The 17,092-nt window shown below is 61.9% G+C and overlaps 1 protein-coding gene across 7 annotated transcripts in view; it reads right to left on the minus strand.

Moving 5' to 3' along the window:
* Window positions 1–17,092, minus strand: part of HDAC4 (histone deacetylase 4) — a 182,107-nt gene that overhangs the window by 131,653 nt on the left and 33,362 nt on the right. For 2 of the 7 annotated variants that reach the window (XM_071220757.1, XM_071220756.1), the window contains exon 2: window positions 13,706–13,791. The exons of 4 other annotated variants lie outside the window; for them this stretch is intronic. The gene's annotated coding sequence lies outside the window, so the exon portion shown is untranslated. Of the gene's footprint in view, window positions 1–1,185; window positions 1,330–13,705; window positions 13,792–17,092 lie in introns of those variants that run through there. One more of the 7 variants, XM_045198014.3, reaches the window with a different exon arrangement.

Raw genomic sequence — 17,092 nt, forward strand, 5'->3', positions numbered from 1 at the left:
GCCCACACCAACGTGGGCCACAGGCTAAGTAAGAAGGGCCCTTCAGCACTCCGCAGGCCTGGGCAGCTGTCTGGGCAGGGAGGTCTTTCCAGTGACCTGAGGCTTCATCGACACTCCGCAGGCACAGCCGGGACCGAGTGTGCGGGCCCCGCTCTGATGGAGCTTCCAGCCTGGGGTGGTCAGGCCAAAGTGGGAAAGTCCTGTTAAGGCCGAGAGCAAACAGACCCTCTGCCCCTCACAGGCAGGGTCCCGGCGGAGCTCTGAAGCACCTGCTTCAGCATCAGGGTCAACTGTAAACTTGTGCCTAAGCAGCAGGGTGGGCAGATGGGTCCAGCAGCCTGGTGACACCCTGCCAGGTGGCCCGCCCAGGCCCTCGCCACCAGCTCCCAGCTGCCGACCCAGAGGACGCAGGTCCTATCCACACTAGTAGGGGTACGGGCCCCAGACACGCCCCCCTTCCCAGTCCCGCCTCCAGCAGGTTCAGAGTCCTCAGCACAGAGTCCCAGCCCTGTCTGTTGACAAGGACGGAGACCAGGGATGCCCCTGAAAAGGCAACAAGGAGGGCTGTCTACAAGGCCGGCAGCTCCCAGAAACCAGACAGCCCCATGCCTCTGTGGGAAGGTTGGGTGCCAGGCAGCTCGGGAGCCTCAGGGACCAGTGCCACCAAACTTTGCAGGTCTGTGGCTGTGGTCTGCCTGCTTGTCTGCCCGCCTCTCCTTCCTGGGTGCTCAGACTTCATGGAGCCGCTCCTGGGCCTCCACACCCCAGTTCAGCCACCAGGGGCCCAGGAGCCCCTCCGCGGCTCCACGGGGAGAGTCCCAAGAAGGGCTAGGGGCCATGCCTGGGCAGCGGCAGTGCCCTCTTCCCTTGGGGTCAACACAGAGAGAGAAGAAACCAGTGCCCGCGCCAGGCCCTCTGAGCCGGAGGCGCTCAGCACCAGACAGGAGCTGCTGCACCCAAGCCCGCAGGCCAGGTCCCCACACAAAGGGGGCCCCTGCCACTATCTCTCACCAGCGAGCTGGGCCTGGCCCGGCCACCAGGCAGGCCTCCGGTCAGGCAGAAAGGCAGACACGGTGCTCACCACCACGTAGACTCAGCCACCAAGAGGGCAGGAGCCCCTCCCAGGTCCCGGTGCAAGCCACCCCATGCTCGCCTCTGCCCCAGGTGCCGGCAGTGTTTACCTACGTTGACAAACATCTCCCAGGCCTGTTAGTCCGTGTTACAGAGGAGAGTGTCCCAGTGGGCGGCCACTCGGAAGCCTGGGGGCCACAGCGCCAGGGCGCCCAGTTGCCTTCCCGGCTGCGAGTAAACACACTGTCGTCGGCCGCACACTGGGTCTGCCCGTGTCGCAATGCCTGGCATTGGCCGTGCCGCACGGCATGTGGACAGCCAGCCTGGACCGTCACCCTGGGCAGCGTGTCACGTGCCAGGCAGCCGCAGGACAGGCTGCTCCGAGCCCGCGTCAGCTGTCGGGACTCAGACACACCACACCTCGCTTCGCCCCCCACACCCGGGAATGTGAGAGCTGGAGGTGGCAGCGAGCTGCTGCCAGCAGACTGGAGCAGTGAGCCGACGCCAGTCCCGAGGGCTCTGCGGGGACAGGGCCGCTGCAACACTCCCCGGGGGGGGGGGGGGCGCCCCACAGCCACACAGGGGACTCGGTTCCTTACAGAGCTCCATGCTGCTATTTTAAACCAGCATCGAGAAGCAGCTTTTAATGGCACGTTCACACAACATGCCGAGACCTGAGCCCTGCTAACAGCCTCACAGACGCGGACGCGGCAGCTTCTCCCCAGGGTAACGCAGCGGAGACTGGGCTGGACCAGCCTCATCCCCATCCCCTGGTGGCTCTGGGCCTCCCCTGGGCATAAGAGCTCAGCGAGGGTCACTTTATTTTACAGGTCCCCAGAGCCAAGGCCCTGCCGGCACCTCCAAGCAGTAAAGTAACACTGGGTTGGGGGTTGAGGGGGAGCAGGCTGTTTTGATAAAATCAAGAAAATTCTGATGAAAATTCCAAAGTCACAAAGTCACAGCCAGACGCTCTCAGTTTAGACTTGAGGGATCTCAGCAGCGAGGTAAACCCGTCACATCAAAAGGCCTCACAAGCCAGTGTACCCTCTCTGCTGGCCTCGCACGCGCTGTGCGGGGAGGGCCCGTGGGGCACCACAGGGCAGGGCTGCACGCCAGGCGAGCCCCACGCAGGGGGCGTGGTGCCGGGAGACTCTCGCCAGGGCCCCAGCAATGGCTCTGCCCCTGTGACCTCTGTGCCAGCCACAGCCCTGCCCCGGGCTCTTAGAGGGTTCTGTCGCATGGCCGGGAGACCAGCCTTCGCCCAGCACCACGCCCTCCGGGGAGGGCAGCCCTGCACCTGTACCTGCAGCGCGGTCACCGAAGGGCCAGACGAGGCACACGCAGGCCCGCTCTCACGTCCACTCTCCCTCTCCCGGCTGCCTGAAAGAGGCCAAAGCCCCTCAGCAAAACCGCGGAGGGAAGCGTCCCCTTGGCCTCCATCTGAAGCAGACACTCGGCTGCTGTTTCATTTCACGGATGAGACTGGACCGCTGGCGCCCAGAGAAGAGCTGAACTCACCCTCTCACGTGCCCACACACGCCTTCTGTCAACACGGAGAACCGTATGCGCAGCCAGGACCGCCGGGCTCAGCTCTTCTGCGACGGTCCTACGAGGCACTGGCCCTCGGCTCCACCCTGCACACCGACAACAGGAGTTGGGCACCAACCTGTCCACATGGACTCGGCAGGTGAAACGGAGGTGGGACTGTGTTGGGAGGCAGGGTCCTGGGGCCGAGGCCCAGCTGGCACGGGCAGGAGACCTCGGGCAAACAAGGCTCTTCTGGGCTCCCCCGTCTGCAGAGTGAGGTTCTGCACGGTGAGAGGGGAGGTGCTGACAGCTAGCGGCATGCAGCCCCCCACCCCGGGCTCCCCCCGCTGGCTTGGGTAGAGGACACGTCTAGGTGCCCAGCCTGTCACAGAGGGGTGCCCAAGGGCTGGGGGCTCAGGGAGGAGTTGGCAGGAAGAAGTCCCTTTGGCCAGGCGTGACCTCTGTACTGGGAAGGCGAGAAGCGGGGCTGGAAGCGCTGCCCCCCTCTGGCCTCTTCCTCCGACGGGCATGCTGAGCAGCAGGGCACCCGCTGCTTGGACGCCCGTCTCGTGTGTCCTGCGCTCCTACTGGGAAGCAGCGGGAGAACCTGACAGAACCAGCTGCAGCTGGTGGCCACCTGCAGCAGCCACGCCTGGGGGACGCCTGCCTCGAGCACCCAGGCAGCTGTGCGCGGAGGCCACGCCGGGCTGTGACCACATGGGCTCTGCACCAGCTAGGAGACCCACCGACAGAACCAACTCGGGTTCCCACCTCACTCAGCAGGCCTTCCTGGCTCTCCCATGAAGTGTGCACAGAGCTTGCGTCTTGGGGAAGGAAGTGCCCTCCGGAGACACCACGCACGCAGTGCGGTGCTAGCGGGGGGAGGGGCAGCCTGTGCGGCGCTGTGCCGGCGGGACTTGGCACCTTCCGCAGGTGGAGCAGAGTGAGAGCGAGGGGCCCTCAAAGGCAGGCGCTCACGGAGGATAGGGTGCGGGAGCCAGGGCCTGTCCTGAGTTACCGGGTCAGCCACCGCTCGTTGGACCGCTGTGAAAGGCCACCAGGACAGCAAACCCAGCTGGGGCCCAGGCAGGGGGACGGGGCCTGCGGCCCCGTGTGGGGAAGCTGGGAGAAAGTACCGCAGGAAGCACACGGCCATGCCTGGGTGTGGCCCCAACTGGGAGGAGGCAGGTCAAGGAACCAGAGGCCACCCAGAGAGGGACCAGGAGAACCCAGACAGGCCGGGAGTCTGACAGACTCGGGCCGGTGCACCCTGAAGTGTCTCCCAGGCAGAGAGGCCCAGGCCCTGCTTCCCCGGCGGCAGAAAGCAGCAGCCACGTCGGCCCTGCAGAAGCATGCTCCCAGCCCCGAAGAAGATCCGTAAAACATTATCAGACTGAAGCCACAACTGAAAATCACAAAGCAGAGAAAGCCCAGGGAACAGGAGTCCAGCCAGGACAGACTTCGGTCCTGGGAAATCTGATCTGACACCAAACACATGTCAACAGCAGGCCCGGGGGACAAACAGGGTGGCACAGGGGTCACCCTGGAGCAGGTGGCTGTCCGGGACTGTCACTCAGTCACTGCACAGCTCTGGGTCCCTTGACCTCTCTATGCGTCAGTTCCTACCCTGCCAGAGGGCGGCTGCGACAGCCAAGACCATCCCAGGGGGCTTGTCGGGAGCAAATGAGGGTACGTGTTAGCTGTTGACACGAACGTGAGAACTCCTCAGGCTCGTCTGAAAATGGCCTGAACAGAAGCTGTAGAAATGAAAACTATGACAGTTAAAACTTAAAACTAAGTGCAGGAGTTAAATAACCCACAAGGCAGAGCTGGAATGGGAGCGGGGAGCGGCGCCACGGCACCGAGGAGATGACCCGGGAAGCAATGCAGAGAGGCCAGGCGACGACGGTCCAAGGGTCTGGGGGCAGAGGGGGCGTGGACACGCGCCTGCCGGGATCCAGAAGGGGACGGGGCAGACGTCGGGCGGACTCGAGCCAAGTGGGGGAGGGCTGCGAAGGCCGTTGGAGAAGGCGGCCCACCACGCAGACAGGAAAACGTGCTCCAGAGGCCCGGGGCTCCTGTGCGTGGGACGGGCACATGGCTGGGCAGGCACGTGGAGCTCCAGTGCATGGCTGCTCCGTGGGCAGTGCGAGGCCAGCGGGGAGCCGCTGGGAGAAGAGAGAATTAGACCCCACACACACACGCACGCACGCGAGTCTTCTCTGCACGGGTCAGGCACCAAATGCAAGGGCAGGGAGCAAACAGGCCCCAGGAGAAAACGGGGACTGCAGTTCAAACTCCAGGTGCAGCTAAGGGACGAAAAGAAATAAATTCCTGAGTCCACACCAGAGCGGGGCAGGGCGTACGAGGCAAAGGGCATCCCAGGAGGAGTTCAAACACAACGGACCAGGAGAAGTGGCTTGCTGTGTACCTCCCAGATGAAAGCTCACGCTCCTCATGTATAGGGACGCTCGCAAAGTGTGTGAGCGAAGACCACGGTCCTCGCAGAGAAAGAGGCCAGATGCACAGACAGGAACCCAGCCCCCAGCCGTCCAGCGGGCACAAAAGGAGCCTCCAAGCTCGCTAACCCGTGTGGGGACAGGCGCATGTGGGCGCGGCTGGGGGAGTGCGCACCGGCACAAGCTTTGAGGCAGGAAATTGGGCAGAGGCAAACCCAGTGCTCTCCGCTCACCGTCTGGTGGTGACCCCTCTGAAAGGAGCCTGAGACGCAGCCCCGACAGGAGAGTGCGCGGCTCCCGCTGAGCCCGAGCACTGGTCACAGCCCACCCCTGGTCCCAATGCGGGACTGAGGCGGAGGGCTGCTGGACGCAGCCAAGGGCAGCTCTGTGCGGGAGCAGGGCTCCAGGACGGCTGGAGGAGCCGAAGGCAGAGGTGCCGCCTGTAGTCAGTGCCCGGCTTGCAAGAAAGATGCACCCGTGTCTGTGCAGCTGTCCGGAGGCCGACTCAAAGGCCAGGGTGCGGACAAAGGAGGAACAGCAGCCCCACGGCGGAGAGGCCTGGCAGCTCCCCTGCAGCCTAGTAGCCAGAGCCTTGACCCCAGAAACGGGCCAGATGGGCATGCGGTCCCCGGACGTGGTGTGCTGGGGGCACGGCACTCTGGGCTCCAGCACCAAAGGCGCCACCGGAATCTAATCCTGAGGAACCAGGAAGTCCCACCCCAAGGGACAACCCACGAAACGGCCACCTCACCCTGAGGCTTTCTGCCGTGAAGCGCACAGACAGACAGACAGACTTGGGGCCGTCCGGAGTTCAGGGGTGCAGGGCCCTTCCTGTGCCACAAAGGTGGCGTCAACACCACCTCTGGGGGCGCCCTGGAGCGGCTGAGACAGGTCCTCACCCCGGGTGGCACCCCCGACCACTGGCATCCATGGGTCCTAGAAGCTCACCTGTGGGAATAGCTGAGTAAAGTAGTTCTTTTACTGCTCTCGCAGCTTTTCCGTGAGTCGGAAACCATCGCATGACTACAGTTAAAGGGACCACGGAAAGACTTAGGGCTTAGACTTCTCCAGAAGTTTTGAAAAACCCTAATCTCCAGATTCAAAAAGTCTAAAAAAATATCAAGACAGGTAAGTGAAAACAGCTAGTGAAAATGCTTAGAAGACCGAGATGGATGTAAAAGCGCCTGCAGAGAGATGACCACGCGGGCGTGGAGCTCAGCGCGGAGCTCGGCACGGAGCTCGGCACAGTGACAGTGGCACTGAACGTCACCTTCAAAGGGGAAGCGGCTGTGCAACGAGGCCCTGCCCTGAGACAGCAGCCAGCAGCGGCCTCTGCAGGACGCCGCCCTCAGCAGGAGGAATGATTCCAACGAAACGGTGCGCAAAGACAGCAGAGGTGAGCACAGACGGCAAGGACGTGAAGGACCAGCAGACACGACCCAGCATGAAGGCGGTGTGGTCACGGAGAGAGACCCGAGTGAAAAGAGGAGACACACCCCCAAAACCAGGACTCCATGCAGGCAGCTGACAGACAGCGGCGACATCGACGGGAGGCAGCAACGGGGAGCCGAGCCCAGCCCGCCTGTCCCGTCTCCTGCAGAAATCCACGCGGGCTGTTCCGACCGCACCGTCCCTGGGGAGGCAGGGCAACGTGAGGGGGTGGAAAAGGTGCGACCTTAGAGACGCCGAGGGGACTGAAACCGAGAGGGAGACACTGAATGTGCTCAGAGCGTAGCACAGGAACGTCCTGGCCAGCAAACGTACGGGGACAGCGGGGCGCCCACAGGCCAGGGACGAGGCCAGGCTGTTCCCTCGCACCACACGCCGACCCGAACTCCGGCTGGACCGGGGCCCAGGCAGGGCCAGACCCGCGAACTCTCTGCACAAGACGGCAAGTCTGCAGGGACGCAGGTTCCGGCCGTGACACCCACGGGACCAGCAACACAAAAGAGAAGCAGACAGACTGGACTTCGAATCTGAACACCCCACGCGGCCACAGCACGACCGGGCAACGTGGGGGCCACACGCCGAGAACAGGCGGGAGGGAGTACCGACCAAGCACCTCACCAGCCGGGAGCAGACTCCCCGTGAGAGGCGGGCGAACGCTACAAGCAAACACCTCTCCAAAAGGGGCACACCAGTGGCCCAGAAGCCTTGGTCACTAGAGACACACAAATCAAATGCCCAATCAGAGGCCACCCCTCCTGTCGAATGGCTGTTGTTAGGTCAGTCACTTAAGAAACCAGACGGACGCAGCAGGCTAAGGAGCAGGGTTTGTTAGAGGGAATAAGAGGGAAAGTGGGGCCAACCTAGGGAGGTTGGGGAGCCAACCAAGGGACGTTAAGACTCACTTAGTTGTTCTTGGGGCAGGGTGTTTAAGCGCAAAAACCCGCGAAGGGTAACTGGTTGGGGTGTCAGTCTGATTGGCTGGAGCAGGTTGCTGGGCGCCGTTTCTGCTGACCGTTGTTCCTGATGCATCTTGTCAGCCTCAGGTTAAAGCTGCATCCCGCTCTGTCGGATCGGCCGACCCCAGACCCCAATCTCAGCCGGGCACCTGTGTGTCCTGGGTGGGGTCAGCAGGCAGTTTCCCAGGCTCCAGTTTCCCACTGTACAGCTTTCCCACCTGGGGATTTCCCATCCCTGCTAGGCCTGCCCAGGTCTGTCAGCTGTTACTCCTCAAACAGGGAGAACAACAAGGGCCAGGGAGGATGTGGAGAAGCCAGAGCCCCGCTGCACTGCCGGTCGGGCTGAGGAACAGTGGTGTGGCTGCCGTGGGGAACGGCGGTTTTTCACAAGTCGAACCCAGGATGGCCGTGTGACCCGGCAGTCCCCCTCTAGGTGCACACACAGGGACTGGAAGGCGGAGGCCCGACAGACGCTGCGCCCACCGCTCGGGGCAGCAGTGTTCACAGGAGCCAACAGAAGACACCACCCGGTGTCGGTACCGGGCAACTGAGCAGACAGGGCGCGGCCCCGCCACCCGGCAGAGTGGCGCTCAGCCTTGAGAAGGAAGGAAGTTACATCCTTGCGTGCTGCAGCCAGGGTGGGCCTCAGCACGTGGTGCCAGGTGGAATGAGCTGGTCACAGGAGGACAAGTGTGACCCCGTACTCTGAACCCCCAGGGTCCACAGAGTCAGCGACCAGCAGCCCAGCCCGGGGGTTTGCAGGGCCTGAGAGAAAGGCAGAGTGGGGAGTTTGGGCCTCTGGGGTGACAGAAGGTTCTGGAAGTAGACGTGGCGAGGATTACACAACATGGAGAGGTACTTAACGCCACTGATCTACACGCTTACAAACGGTGAAAACGGTAAATTTACATTACTCTACATCACAATAAAAAAGACACGTGGAGAAGAGAGAAGCGGGTACATACACCGGTAAAGAGAAATGACACCGAGGCGCCACAGAGAGCAGGGGCTGCTTTGCCTTCAGGACGTAACACGGCACAGCTGGCTGTCAGAACGCAGACGGTTTCCCCGAGGGGCGGCTCCTCCTGTGGAGCCCCAGCACAGCCAGCGGTCTGCGGCTCTCCAGCCCCTGAGCTCCACACCCCACACCTGGGGTTCCCAACGGCAACAAGGGGCAGGTGAGCGGCCAGCACACCAACCACCCACCCCCACACGAGACACCCCCAGGCGTGATCTGAACCCTCGGACTCCACCTCCTCAAGCCCTGCAACTTCCAGGCACGAGACACAAAGAACAGAGAGACCACATCACTCATCGGGGTTCCCAGCCACCTGCACCTGTTTCTGGAAACACCACGCCCGGACTAGGACGATTAATGGATGGCCTTCCAGACCACCTTGTCTGGGGCCTGAAGCGCCCACCAGTTCTGCCGCGAGCCATGGCCAAGCCCCCCTGCCCCCGCCTGGGACGGGAGGTTAGCTGAGCACACAGATGTGGCCGTCCCGTACCTCACGAGCATTGTCTCCTTTCTGAGGGTCTGGGGACAGGGCAGAGAGGAAGCATGTCCACCCTCCTGCAGCAGAGGACGCACTGGGTGCCAGGCGCCTGCTCCGCTGCAAGCTCTGTGGAACCCCAGGCTCAGGCAGCGGGACAGCGGGGCTCTGCCCCTCCGCTGCAACAGGGCAGCCTGCTCTCGACTGGGCACGGAGTGTCCGCTTGCATTGCAGGCCCTCCTTAAAACCGTGGTGCTTGTGTGCGCACGTGGAGACGGAAGATCCTGAAACGCAACCATCGGCTCGGCCCCCTGGCTGGCCACGGCCCTGGCCCAGAGGCTGCCCCCCACGGCAATGTTCTGTGGGGAGCTGTGCCTGGTCCACAGGATGGAGTTCGCCACCGCCACACCCCCAAAGGGCACCCTGTGCCCTGCAAGTACCCAGAAACTGAAGCAAGACTACAGAACCACTGGCCAGGCCAGGTTCAAGGACATAGCCAAGTCCCACCAGTTCCCAGCCACCCCCTGCACCTGCCAGCTAGCACCCAACTGGCCTCCCTCCCCTGACGCCTCTGCCCTGCCTCCACACTGCTTATCCCGCTCTCCCAATGCCAGGGCCCAGCCACGGGCGCCCTCACGACACACTCCTCACATCTGCCTGCAGCTGCCTCCGGAGCTGTCCGCTCACATGCCCGTCTGAAATGCAAGCTCCTTGACACCCTGGAAACCAAGACTTGTGCATCATCCACCTTAACGGGGCTCAATCACCACCTGCCAATGGCCCGAGTCATCCATGAGAAACCAGAGGCACAAGCTGTCTCCTCTGGGAGCCCCGGGAGAGCCAGGACGCGGGGCGCTGTGCTTGGCCTTGGCCCCAGCGCACCGAGGGTAGGCTGAGGGCTGTGCAGACAAAGGTCCCGTTTCTGGTCTCCCCAGACGAGGCGCACAGAGCGCCACAATGCGCCTCAGAAAAGGGCCAGGGCAGGATTGGCCGAGGGACTCTGAAGATCCCAAATGCCGAAGACGAAGCTGCATGAGGACGACAGGGGCCACAGGCAGCCTTGGGACCCAGCAGCCCCCACGGGCAGAGGTCGGGTTCGAACTCCCCCGCACAGAGCCTCTCCACCCCCTGAGGGAAGACCAGGGGGAAGAGGCCAGCTTCCCTGTGGGGAAGAAGCACTCTCCTCCCAGCCAATCGCCCGCACCTGGGCCCAGCACCCCCTGGTGACAGACTGCGCGTGTGCCCGGCGGGCCCTGGGAGAAAGGGCTTTGTTGTGGACAGAAGGGCACTGGCCTCTTCCTCTCCACTGCTCTTGGCAGCTCTGCGGGCGGGCTGGCGCTGGCTGGGGGCCGGGGCGGTGCAGCTGGGCTGGTGTTTACGTCTGACCAGACTACAGAGGGCTCATGACGACTTGCTGACGCAAGAGGCCCGTCGCCGCAGGCCAGCAATTAGCCAGGGGGGAGTGTGCTTTTTCAGAAACCACGGGCGGCTGCGGCCCAGCCTGCAAGGCAGTGTAAGCTGAGCTCCTCCTCCAGGCTGGGCTGCCAGCGAGCAGCCGCATGTCCGGACTCACAGCGGCAGGGCCACACACAGGCAGAGCTCACCCGGGGAAACCACGGGCCCCAGCTCCGCGTGGGGGTCCTGCCGCACGGCTAGCCATCCTTCCCTAGCCATATCTCCCCAGACCAAGGCAGGGGCATGCCTCCGCCCCTCCGGGCCCAGGCCTCTCCAGAAGTGCCCCAGGATTTTTGTCACCTGGGGCAGGAGCCACTAACCACCAAAGAGAAACTACGTTAAAGCACAAGAGTCTGGCCCTCGTCACTTGCCTCAGGGTGCCCGTGCGGGGCTCGGGGGTGGTGTCTGTGCCCCGCAGGGCAGGGGAGCGAGTCCACATGGGCTTCTTTCCCACTGTCTTCTTCCCCTCTCGCTGGGCTCCCCCAGCACTCCACCCATGTCGCCTGTGCCCAGGACAGCAGCAGGTGGGGCCGCTTAGGCCAGGCCAGCAGGCGGTTCCTGGGGGGGCGGGGCGGGGGCTGCCCGTGTGCACAGAGCCTGCACGGGCTGCTTGGAGACCTGATGTCCCCGTCACTCTGGAACCTCAAACCTGGAAGGGCACAGGGCACTTCTGTCTCTCGCAAAGGGCACGAGTCTGGGCTGGTCGGCGACACCGACACTGGCCAGGTGCTCTGAGACTGGCCTTGGGCTACGGAGGCCTCCGGACCCCTGGGCGCTGACAGCAGCCGACGTCCTGGGCCAGACAGGGCAGCTGACCATGCGCTGGCCGGGTCCAACCCTCACACGGCCCTCCTCTGTGAAGCCACTTCTGGCCACACAGTTCAGAGGAGCAGCCAGCCCAGACAAAGGCGGCGTCACGGCTCACCGGGGAGGGCGGGGGTCTGAGTCCTGGCACCCACCTCCAGAGCCCGTGGAGATCAAAGGGAAGAACAGAGGAGGGGCCCCGGGGGGCCCAACTGTGGGCTGTCCACGGGCGCAGAGCCTCACCCCGCAGCCCTGCCTCTCCGCCGCAGCGGTGCCTCCCAGCTCACCCCGACCTCGCCCCCAGGAGGACCCCCAGGCAGGGGCTCCTCCCGCACCCAGATCTGCGCATGGTCACCCTCGGGCCCAGAAAGACGGCACACAGCTCTGTGGCCACACCTGCACGGGGCTGCTGGCGGCCGGGCACCACCTCCACCGCCGCTGTGGAGCGGCCCACTGAGGACTTGCCGCCCCCGCACTTGAGGCTGTGAGGGCTGTGTGGCAGGGGCAGGGCTGGGGGCAGCTCCAGTGCCACCCAGACCGCCGGCGGGAGCAGCGGCTGAGGTGCCCGAGAGGTCACGGGGGTGACGGGGTCCATCATCCGTGATCTACAGGCCCTAGCACCAGGAGAGGGGTCGTCACACCTGAGTGACCAGGGCATGGCTGTGTTCTGCCTGGTTCCAAAGGCCTGAACGAGGACCACTGGGGACCCTGGCCAGCAGCCTCAGCCCAGGCCTCAGTGCCCGCCCCCGAGGGCAGGGCTGCGGGGCGACAGGGAGACGCGTGGCAGAGCAGAATCGAGTTCAGCCCTCCACGACTACGGGGTGCAAGCAGACAGCTGTGACCCCTGCGGACGGAGTGGCAGAGGCCAGTGCCGGCAAGCGCCTACAGGTCGGCTACTCTTCACACCAGGCTGGCTTTGTGTCCAAAGAGGACGGGAATTCGGAAAAACGAAATAATGGTTCTTCCTGCACCACCGGGACGGTCTTCTGGTCTTAAAGCCCGGTTTCCTTAAAGCTCAGTCACCGTAACTCAATTGCAAATAAAACCGCATTTCTTTCTAAATCATTTAAATTAGCAACTATGTCACCAAAACGCACTTCTAAACGTAACAGACCAGATATGGTATTTATAACCTAACCATGTAACACAATGCACAGGTTAGAAAAAAAGCAAATTTTAATATGGAAAAACAGCTCCCACGCACAGCCTCCCCACCCCAGAATGGCCCGTAAAGAGGAGCTGTCGGCCCCCCGCCCACGCTCCCAGAATGTTTACAGCGGACCTGTGGCTTCCGTCCGACCTCGCCCACGGCTGCCCTGTGGGTGTGAGGACGCGGAGCCTCAGAGTGGGGGGGAACTAAGCCGTCATTCACCGCGGCCCCAGCTCCACGCTTGACGGACAGGAGGCCCAGAGAGGCCCAGAGTCATGCCCGTGCTCCGCCAGGGGGGTGGCCCAAGCCGGTGCTGTCGTGACATCAGTGGCATGGAGAGCATCAGTGGCATGGAGAGCATCCTACAGATGAAATGAACTCCTCGTTCACGCTGGGGGAAGGAAAAACAACTTGGTAAAACCCGGGGGGGGGGGGGGCAGGCACTGAACAAGTGTGACGTGCATTCGGCCCTGGGAGGCCTGGCCGTTCACAAGGTGCCACAGGAACCACCTCGTAAACTACCTGAATAAAAGCACTCTGAGCGCGACTCGGGCTGCAGGTACGTCTCGGTCCACTTCCACGCACGCCAGCAGGGGTTTCAGGGCCACAGAAAGGCCCGCCGGGGACCCGGACACATGAATGATGCGGACAAGGGGCACAGGGGATGGCAGTTCCACTGTGGCCCTGGCCCCGACAGGCACCCTCCCCTCCCTCTCTGGCCACAGATCACGGCTGGCAGCACCCGGCGAAACCTGGCGTGCAGGTTCAGATGATGCGCCGTGGAGGCTGGAACCAGCATGCCTGCATGCCATCAGGGCTACCGGGACTCAGCGCCAAGACACCAAAGGGAGCCCAAGAAAGGCCCTTCAGAGCCACTGTTCCCGGATGGACACTGGCCACTGCCTGAGCCCCTGCCTGGCTGGAGGGTGAGGAGCTGAGCCCGGGATCCCGGGCAGACCCAGAGCCTGCGGCAAGGGGGCTCCAGCAGACATGGAGCTCCTACACAGGCTGTGAGGAGAAGGGCAGGCTGGCCGCCACAGACCCTGAAATCAGTGGCCCACTATAATCCCCCAAGGAAATGCAAAAGGCTTCATCTGCATGGGCTTAAAATAGCTTCAAATACCCAAAAGTAAAAAATAGGGGAAATAAAAAGAGGAATAATACTGGTCCATGATCACAGCCAGTGGGTTTAAACGCCGGTCTCAGGAACAGGCAGAACAAGCAGACGGGGGAATCGGCAAAGAACAGACCAGACCATCGCCGAACGCCACTGACCTGACGTTTGGGGACCTGACCAACCTTCACTGGCAGGTCTTTTCAAACGCACGTGAAAACACTTACCCGACAGACCGGCGACGATACTGCAGGGCCCAGGGAACACCCGAGAACCGAAACGCAGCAAGTTCAGGGGCCACAGTGAAATTAAACTAGAAATCAATAACAAAAGCAAAATACTAAGAAATTCATAAATAGCTGAAGTAAAGAAATACTTTTTTAAGTAACCCATGGGTCAAAGAAGAAATCAAAAAGGAAATTAGATATTACTCTAAACTGTAGTGTAATAAAAAACGACATTCAAAAGTGTGCGTAATCCAGCTGAAGCCATATACGGGGGAGCGCCACAGCCTGAGGCACACACGCCACTAAAAGAAAGTCTGAAAAAATCCAGTAATTTAAGTTTTTATTTCAACTAGTTTTTTAAAAAGCCAAGTAAATCCAAATAACAAAAGAAAATAATAGCAGTAGGAGCAGAAATTGATTTATTTAAAAATCCTATACAGAAAATCAACAAAACTAAAGACGGTTCTTTAAAAACATTAATGTAACTGTCCGAGCAAGTCGATGATGGGAAGAGAGAGAATTCAGAGAGAATTCGCAAGGGAAGAGTGGAGGGGGAGGGGCCACAGCCCTGCGGCAAACTCACTCACAGCGCCTTCGAGAGCCCAGGCCACCAGGTCCACATCAGGACATGCGAAAGTTTAGAGGGACTAAAAACTCTGGAAAAAACTAAGCTTGTGAAAACTGACACAAGAGGAAGCAGACATTCCGAGGAGCCCCACGTCAGGGGGTGTGGCTTGTGACTGCCCCTGTAGGAACACTCCCCAGCAGGCCTCCCAGCCAGCTCCTCCTTCCCACGTTTCTGCGCAGAACAGGGCGGCATCGCCCACACGCGCCCTGCGAGAGAACCAGACTGGGGCGGCCACCACGGCCTGCTGAGAGACGGGCTGTCGGATTCAAGTGTCTGCGTGTTGAGAGTTAAAAAGAAGGAAAACACGAGGCCCACGAGGCTGAAAATATTTACCGCCTGACTCTACGGCACAGGCGGCAGACACAAGGCCCGTGGCCAAATGCGGCCCTCCACCTGGTTTTAGCCGGCCTGGCACCTTGTTTCTACCCGGCAGCAGCGCCGAGCTCTCGCTTAACTGTTAAGGAGCAGTTACATTTACACAGTCGTAACATCACATCAGCCCTTAGAAGGCCACCGCGAGGCTGATGTGGCCCCTGGTGACAATGAGTCTGACAGCCCTGCTGTACAGAAAACTCCGCCAGCCCTGGGAGCGGAAGAAGGGCCGACACCCGCACACTCACAGGCCGGTGCAACTGTGACCCCCAGACCTCAGGGGAAGGGTCCGAGGCGAGAAAACGGCGGGCTGACCTCACTCCTGAGTGCGTGTTGGAGAGAGGGAGCCAGAGTGGGCACGTCCAGTGGTGCCGAAGAAGAGCAGTGGTATATTCGAGTCAAGTTAGATTACTAAAAATTGTGAGATTGGTCGAACATTCAGAAATCTGTCAAGAAAATTCACGATGCGACTCAAATAACGGAGGGAAGTCGCATGATTCGCAGATGCAGGAGGAACCTCCCGCGTGAGCCGAGCGCAAGTGCCAGCTCCACTGACAAAAAAGGCCGAGCGTGGGCGCCGCCTGCGGCCCCGCCTGGCACCTCGGGCCCACCACAAGGACAGCTCGGCAGAACGAGGCCCACAGAACACGAGGCCCGCGGCGGTCCCCCCGGAAAGCGCACCCTCCACACACGAGACGAAGGTGTCCGCGCTGCCACGACCTTACACGCAGGCCCCAGGCAGTGGAACAAAGCAGGAGAGACTTGTCACGGGTAAAAAATTAGCAAAAAGTAAGTAAAACCATCACTAGCAATACAGATAAAAACCAAAGGAAGCTACAGGCCAGCTGGTATAAAAACGGGCAAACTCCACAAGCTGTCTAGAGACAAGGTGACTGCACAAAAACTCATCACACTGCTCTCTGCACACACACACAAAACCTAAAAAGTGGAACAGCACTGAAGAAACTACCTAGAAGCAAAGCTATCCCAAGAAATGAAAGACCTCCCCCCGCAAGCTCTAATATGCAACTGAAGATGCGGAAGACCCGAACCCAGACAGAGGCCCACGGGTGGGAGGACTCCCGCCAAACCAACTGACGGGCACCCGGGGCGCTCCGACAGGGCCCGGGGTGCCGGCGAGGCGGAAGCACGGGCTGGAAGACCCACCTGAAAGCACACGGGGCTGAGAAGAACCAAGACACCCTTGAAGTGAACGTCAGGGGTCGCAGGGCTCCCACCGCCAGGTACCGTGACCGACCCCACAGCCACGGCGGGGGAGCGGGACTGTCCCAACTCAGAGGCCGACTGCACACAAGCCTGGGAAGAACCCCACGTGCAGACACCTGACTCAGAAGCAGCAGCACAGCAGTGCGGTGAAAGGCCAGCATGGCCGTGACACCCAGCCCAGGGGAGAGGGCGCCTGGCCCCCATAAACACCAGCGGGCCAACAGCACAGCTGGTGGGAAGAGCAACCCTCAGAGCCTGCGTCACACCCGGTGGTCTTAGAGCACCAGCCGCAGGGCGACCAGCGCCTGAGGCGAGTGGCAACAATGAAGCTGCTGGACAGCACTGCAGAGGCTCCCGCCTTGGAGGAGGATACGGCGCCCAGCAATGGGAGCGTCTGTGCATCAGAGTGTGCAGCTGGGAGAGAGCAGCAGCCCCAGGGCAGAGAGGACAGCAAGGGAAGGGCTGAGGACTGAGCCCTCGGCCACACGCAACCCCTCCAGGCAGCGGCACAGAGCAGCACAGCCCGGTTTCTCAAACGAGCAGAAGGCCAGAGCAGGCCCGCCCCGCTGCCGGTGAGTCAGCACGTGGGAGCGTGGCCCACGTCTTCAGCTCCCGGGAAAGGCGACTGAGGCAAAGGAGGGCAGCGCAGTGTGGCAGGCCAGCCTGTGGGCCTCCCGACGGAAACCCGCAGGGCGCACCCACTCCGCACTGGGAGAAAGCCCCCTTGCACAGGCCCCAGACACGCCTAAGAACACTGCGACCAGCCAAACGTCCCTGCCACTGGACGGATGGACGGACAGACACATCCACACGGGAATGAACGAATGGCTAGATGCCACACGGCCGAGTGAGGGAGGCCAGACAGGAAGACCCAGCACTTCGGGGGAAGCTCGCCTGACCTGCCAGCAGCCGGGAGGCAGTTCCCAGAGCCCAGGCCAGCGGCGCGATGACCGGCAGGGATGCACGGGGCTCCTGATGGGTGCGGCCGGCCCGGGCTGTCGGTCTGTGGGAAGACCTTGGGCGAGCACGGAGGGCTGCGTGCCCCCTGCAGGTCCACACAGACACGGAGCGTTCACAGCCGCAGGGCCCACAGCAGCAGTGGGAAGACTGGAAACACTCCATCCGAGTCTACCACCAGCAACGCTCTGCCACGTGCGCGA

This window comes from Desmodus rotundus, chromosome 2, assembly GCF_022682495.2.
Source record: "Desmodus rotundus isolate HL8 chromosome 2, HLdesRot8A.1, whole genome shotgun sequence".
Lineage (NCBI taxonomy): Eukaryota > Metazoa > Chordata > Mammalia > Chiroptera > Phyllostomidae > Desmodus > Desmodus rotundus.